The sequence below is a fragment of the Physcomitrium patens genome, chromosome 5 (assembly GCF_059467195.1).
Source record: "Physcomitrium patens ecotype Gransden chromosome 5, ASM5946719v1, whole genome shotgun sequence".
Classification (NCBI taxonomy): domain Eukaryota; kingdom Viridiplantae; phylum Streptophyta; class Bryopsida; order Funariales; family Funariaceae; genus Physcomitrium; species Physcomitrium patens.
Window position 1 is genome coordinate 10024183 of NC_143414.1, and position 7187 is coordinate 10031369.

Consider the following 7187-nt stretch of genomic DNA (forward strand, 5'->3'; position numbering starts at 1 on the left):
TTGTATGTATGTATGTATACACATATTTATTATGTATTTTCAATAAAGCACTGGAATCAATACACCATCTTAAAAAATAGGTTTCAATTTCTGGAGACATACATTTTAATATCAGTGGGAAAGACATTGAACATTTTCATAAGTTAACTGAATCTATGTATCATACTTTTTATGAAGAATTTTAGAAAATAGATGCTTGTGGTATAAAAGAATGAATTCTAATTGGCCAATTTCAAAAATTGGAATCTTTCATTTCCTACAATAAATAAATTTCTTTAATAAATTAATGTTCAATGTAATATTCTTTTCTCCTTATTTTTTCATTTTTTATTATTTCATGTTATTAATTTATGTGGTAACTAAGATCATTTCTATAAATAAAATTCCTAAAATATATTAACTTAATAAAATGGTTATCCAATTGTTATTTTTTATTTTTTGCATGTTTATTCTTATGTTTACTTTCTTGCTAAATGTTTTTTTTTTTTTTTTTTTTTTTATTTTTTAAATACATATTTCTTCTAATTTTTATTTTTCGAATTTTATTCTTTATAGGTCTATATATATATATATATATATATATATATATATTCGTTTTTTCTTGATATTATTTTACAGCATATATTTTTGATATTTATTATTGAAAAAAGTAATTATATATTAATTCAAACTAAACTTTTAAATCAAACAAAATAAAAGACCTATAAATCAATACTTAAATAAATTTACTGTAAATATTAATCATAATATTATATATAGTACAAATAGGCATGATTTTTTTTAATATTGTAATATCAACTTGTTTTTAATATTTTTAAATATAAAAATAAAAAAAAAAATTATTATATCTTAACATAAGTTGTATGCATACAACTTATTATTTATTTAGACAATTTGGTGCCAATTGATAAAAACTTGTTATGAGTATAATGTAGGACTTTAAAATAAAATAACATCTTTCAAAATTTTAATTTTAGGATTTTGAATTAGATGCCATATACTTTTATTTTGTTTTATTGTACATTATTTTTTTTAATAAGTATTTAAAAAAAATTTCTTTAGTTTTGAGTGGCTAACAACCAACTTCTGAACAATCCAAGATTTAGTACAAACAATTTTATAAAAAATATACAGAATGATATTTACACTTCTTAAGTGAATATAGAAATTATATATTTTATTTTATAAAGATAAAATATTGACTACAAATATTTCAGTAGATCAAAGATCTAATTCATATAAAATGAACCAAACTTAAAATGTAATCATATGTATTAAAAGAAAAAACATAAAAAATAATAAAATTATAAAATCATTTATTAATATAAATTATTAAAACCAAATTTCACAAATCTTATTATTAAAAAAAATCAAGTATTTAGTTTAAAAAACTAGTTTATTTAATGGCATTCTAGGAAAAGTGCTATATTCATCCAAAAACCTATATATTGTTACTAAGTCACCTTAAATAAATCATTTGAATAAACCTAAGTGCAATATCAATTTTAATCTCAAATTAATATTCAAAATTGGTTCATATAAGCATAAATATTTTTATTGATTTTTTACCATCTTGTGATTAAGCTTTCAGTTTCTTATAATATAATACTTTTTTGCCTGTTTCTTTTGGTATTGTAGCATATTTTAAGAAACAAACTATGACATAATTTTATGACCTAAAAAGATATAAATAAAAGTATCACTTATTTTTCTTCTATAGAATAAAATATGTTATAATAAAATTATTAATTAAAAAAATATACATTATAAAAAACTAAAATATTTTCTTTTGTAGGATTAATATCAATTGTACTTTTTAAATGCACAAAATAAATGTGGAGGTGTATGTCAATTTTTATATTATGAGAAAGTAGCTCAAAAACTTCTTATTTATTGATATATTTTAATTATTAGATTTTAGATATATCTTTTGAATAATAACATTAAATTTATTAAACTAATATATTAATACCATGTTATAGAATAATGATATTAAATATAAGGTAAGGTAAAAGATATTTGTAATACTATCTTTAAGCTTCTTTTATATAATCTGAAAACATTGTATTTTACATGCATAAGTTTTAAAAACTTAATATCATTCTTGTATGCATCAATTACATATTGAGAGCTCTAAGCTTTAAAATATTTTGTATAAAATAGTACAAAACATATGAATATTACATCTCAAGACCAAAACAAAAAAAATTCAAGTATATAAATCACAATAGAAACTAAAAGATAATGTATTCTTGTATCATTAAAGAAGGAAGAAAGTAAAGAAAGAAATTACAATTATAAGATAAAAAACAACTAAAATAATTATTGCTAAACACAAAGAAATTAGGAAGACTTTAGCTAAGATTAAAACACAAGAAAGGTATTGATAAGATTGAAGATGGCATTTGTTTTACCTCTACATGTACTAGCTAATAAGAATATCTTGTAGAAGCTTCTTAGAGATTGCAAGGCTTGTGGCTTAAGAATCAAATTGTAAGTTGCTTCTAATATGACTTCTTAAAAATAAGAAACTTATGGAATTGATTTTAATGATTACATGACATATCTATAAAAGTCCAAATATCAAACATACATCTATGAAGCTTTTTTAAGGCTTCTTAAAGAAGAAACTATCTTTTTAACATATTTCTATCTACTTCTACCCATACCTATTTATTTTCATAATATAGATATCTATTACAAAAATTTATAATTTATTTGGATATTTTTACAATCTTGTGGATGTTAATTGCTAAATCTAATATTAAACTAAAATTTAAAATCTCAACTACTAATTCTTTAGCTAGTTTTTTTAATATAAAAAATATTCATACTATTTAATTTAACATAGAAATTATAATAAGAAATTATATGTATAGAATTAAAGAAAAAGTATGTTTTAAAAATAAATAAATAAATAAAAATTACTACTCTCATATCTTATTAAAAAATCAAGAATAAAAACAATCGCAATCTAAAGATTACTTATCAGTCCAATGAATGTGTCAAGGTTGATGTGCAAGGCTATTTGTCATTGCAAACAAAAACATGCATAAGAATTTTCTTACCAAATTTATGCTTATTTTAATAAATTTATAAAATTTATATTTTTTTCATTATATTTTTATTATCTAGTTATTCAAATTACTATAATTAAAAGATTAAAGAAATCACTCTAATAAAATAATCCATAGCTACCAAGATATCTTAGTCTTTTATATCTACAATCTTAATACATGTCATATGAGTAAATGATAAATCATGTACAAATGTGAATAAATTACATAAACTGAAAAAATATAAAGATTGAATAAAAGTATAAAAGCTATTTTAAGATACAATTTTTTTTTTTTTTTTTTTTTTTTTTTTTTTTTTTTTTTAATAAATTATAACATAACAATACTATAAAGATAAAATTAAACTTAGATTTAATTTAGAACTGATAATCATTTCTTAAAAGTCTTAAATCTAAAAATTAAGAATGAAAATAGAAGAAACAAAAAAAAAAAAAAAGGTTCTCACATATTTTTGTAAATAATAAAAATAATAGGCAAGAAATAAACTTATGATAATGATGGTAGTTTTTTTTTTACTATAGAAAAATACACTTTAAGTTTTAATATACATCTAAATTAAAAACAAAATAAAGTATAGTCTAGTCCAAGAATTCATCTTCTTTGCTAATGCTAAATTCTTTTTTTAATTGATAAGTCGTATACTTATAGATTGGTGTTTTATCAACTTATTAAACCAAATAAATCAACATTTACCTACTTTGATAAGAAAAAAATATGCCAAGAGGTCTACATTGCTAACAAAGTTTCTTGGAAGAAAGAAAATTAAAAAATTATTCTTTTCTTAAAATCATTAAATTTAATAATTTTAAAATTAAAATTCTATTTATAATTTTAAAATCTCTATTTCCTTCAAATTTCTATTCTTTGAAATAAACCACACTTAAAGAACTTTATCTAGATGTACTAAAATTCCTACAAAATAGTTTCTAATTTTATATTGGTAAATATATTTTTAATAAAAAAATAAAAAAATTACTTTCATTAGATATTTTTGATAGAATAGTTTTGCTAATTTCTAAAATATTTTAAACACAAAGGATATTTGTTTTTCTAAATAATTTTTATGATGTTTGTATTCTTAAATTTATAACTATATTGCAACATAAAAATAAAAGGTCAATTTGATAATTTAGTATTAAAATAATATTCTATTCTATGATATCTAAATTCGTCTCTTTATAAGCATAACATATGCTACAAAGTAGAAAATCATAACCTTATTGGTATTTGCATCAAATTCTAATAAAAAAATGCTTTCAAATATATCAATAGTTTTGCTTCTTTTTTAACGATCTCACTTGTATTTTGTACCTAGATCAATAATATTTCTATATATAGTAAAAAAATAAATCTTATTTAGATTTTAACAATATTAATTCAAAACAAGAGACATGTTTAGTTTTTATTTGATAGACCTAAAGATCTTGTTGCTAAAAAATTAAAAAATATGCATCAAGAAATTAGAATTATTAAAAAAATTCTTTATATCCAGTGTAAGAATAATAAATAAATCAATATTTTATTTTTTTATTTTTCTAATTTTTTATTTAAAATAAATATTTCTATAAAAATTAATAATAAATAAACTAGTAATTTTTATAAAAAATAATATAGCAATTTGATTTGAAAAAATATTAAAATATCATTAATTTATTTATTATAAATTTAATAATAGTTGGATGTTTGTATTCTTAAATTTATTATTATTTTATTTAGGTAGAAAAATAATTTATATTTTATTAATTATAAAAAATAAAATAATCTCTTATTTATTTTATTTCATTAATCTAATTATATTAGAAAAGATGTCATAAATAAGCTAGATATAAATTTGATATATTATTTTAAATTAATAATCAAATTAAATTCAAATTTCCATATTTTTAATATTTATAAGTATTATCAATTTTTATAAATTAAAATATGTGAATAGTTAATTCTTCTTAAAAAATAGTTTATGAAGAAGTTTATTTGGCCAAAAATACATTTCTAAGACTCATTTTATTGCCATCAATCTTCATTTCGAATTTTGACCTTTAGATTTGGCAATGGATTTTAATATGGGCTCTTTGGAAACCAAGGGTGGAAATGTAGCCACTACCTTTAGGAATTAGGATAAGAGTATAAGAAGTCTCATAGGCTCATTTGATTGATTGGTTGTTGTTTTATTTTATTAATTAATTAATTTTTTTAATAGACAAAGCCATGCCAATTTTTCATTAGGTTTTGTAAATGGCTTTGATTTTTTTCACTTTTTTCTTTTAAATTTAATATTTAGTTCTTAAAAATTTAAATAAACACAGAAATTTTTGTTGTAATTTTTTAGACATAAAAATCTCACAATTTTAAAATTAGATAAGAAGAAATCTCTAGTTTAGAAAAAAAAATGATATATTGGTTTCATAGTTTGGTGGTTCTATTTTGGAACGCTCTCCTTTAAGGCTTACAAATTAAAAAAGCAACAAGATTTATTTTTAGAAAATTGATGAAATTTAGTTTTAAAAATACTAAGAATTAATCACATTATCATCAAGTTATGGTAGGAGTTTTAATTCTTGTATCAAAAGGTTTGCTATCTTTGAATATATGTAGTAAATGAAAGGTACAACTTTAGTTGATAAGATCAAGATTATTAAGGCAATTCAAAGATTCAATAATCATAAAAAAATTCTATTTAAATTCAAGATTCTAATAGGAATAGATTTACTAAAAGAACAATCAAGAACTAAGGTGTGGTGCTCAAATTTGTAGAAGATAATTTTTTGTCTTACCAAATTAGAGAATTAACTTTAAAGGAAAATATTTAAGGCATACAAATAAATTTAAAGATGAAATTTTATACATAGATGAATCTTTAAGTCTTCTTTCCGATAAAACTAGCTAGATTTAATTTGGAACTTATAACTAGTCGCAATATGTTAATTTATAAAAGTAGGTTCACCAACATGTTTAGAAGTGCGATACTCCTTCAATTCTTACTTGGATGATGTTGTTAGTTTATTAATTAATTATTATGGATAAATCTTAGATAAAATATTAAAAATAATATAGATATCAATTTGAATATTTAATTATATTATTAAAAAATATAGTCAAATCATATATATTTAGATTTTTTTCTCTTTTAGAATAATTTAATAATATGCTTAGAATAAGCAATCCATCAATAGATTTATTAGAATTTTAAAAATTCCAAAAAAACATTTCCATATTAAAGTGTAAAATTATAAAAGCCAAATTAAAGTTGCTATATTTTTTAGAATTAAAACTTATAAAAAAATTATTTATAATATTATAATTTTAAATAGAAAAAATAATAATAATAAAAAATTTAGTCAAAATTGATAAATAAGTAGGTCCAAAAACTAAGAACATCCATATAATTATAAATTATAAAATCTCAAAACTTGATTTTAATAATTAAATATAAATTATTATTTTTAAAAATATATACTAAATTATCTATATTGATTACATCTAAGACTTATTAAGTCTTTAATTTAATCAATTTTTCCTTATTAAACTCTTTAAATTTATAAAATCTTTTAAATTTTAATAAAAACATAGATCATCAAATAAATTTTACAATGTTAATATTTGTATATCTAAAGACTATTAAAACTTTATTTTTAATAATTCTACAAATTAAGATGTATTAGTAGAATTAACAATAAGTTGTGATATCAAGTTTGATCACTTTTTTATATCAAATGTAATTAAAGATGTGAAGTTGCATAATATATTTGATAATAATTTCAACATTAAATACCTCTATGTATATAAGAAAGTCAAAGATATAAGATTGCTCAATTAATTTGACAATAATAATAAGCTCAAGCAATTATTTATTTTTAAGGTAGTCAAAGATGTAAGGTTGCCTAATTTTATTTTGTAATAATGTCAAGCTTGAATACCGTTTTATATTAAAGGTAGTTTAAGATGTTAGGTTGTCCAATCTATTTTGTTAGGACATTGAATTTGAACATTATTATGTCTAAAAAATAGTTAAAGATGTGAAATTGCCTAATTTATGTTGCAATAATATCAAACTTCATCACCCTAATACATCAAAGGTAATTAAAGATGTGAAGTTCTCTAATTTATTTAAAA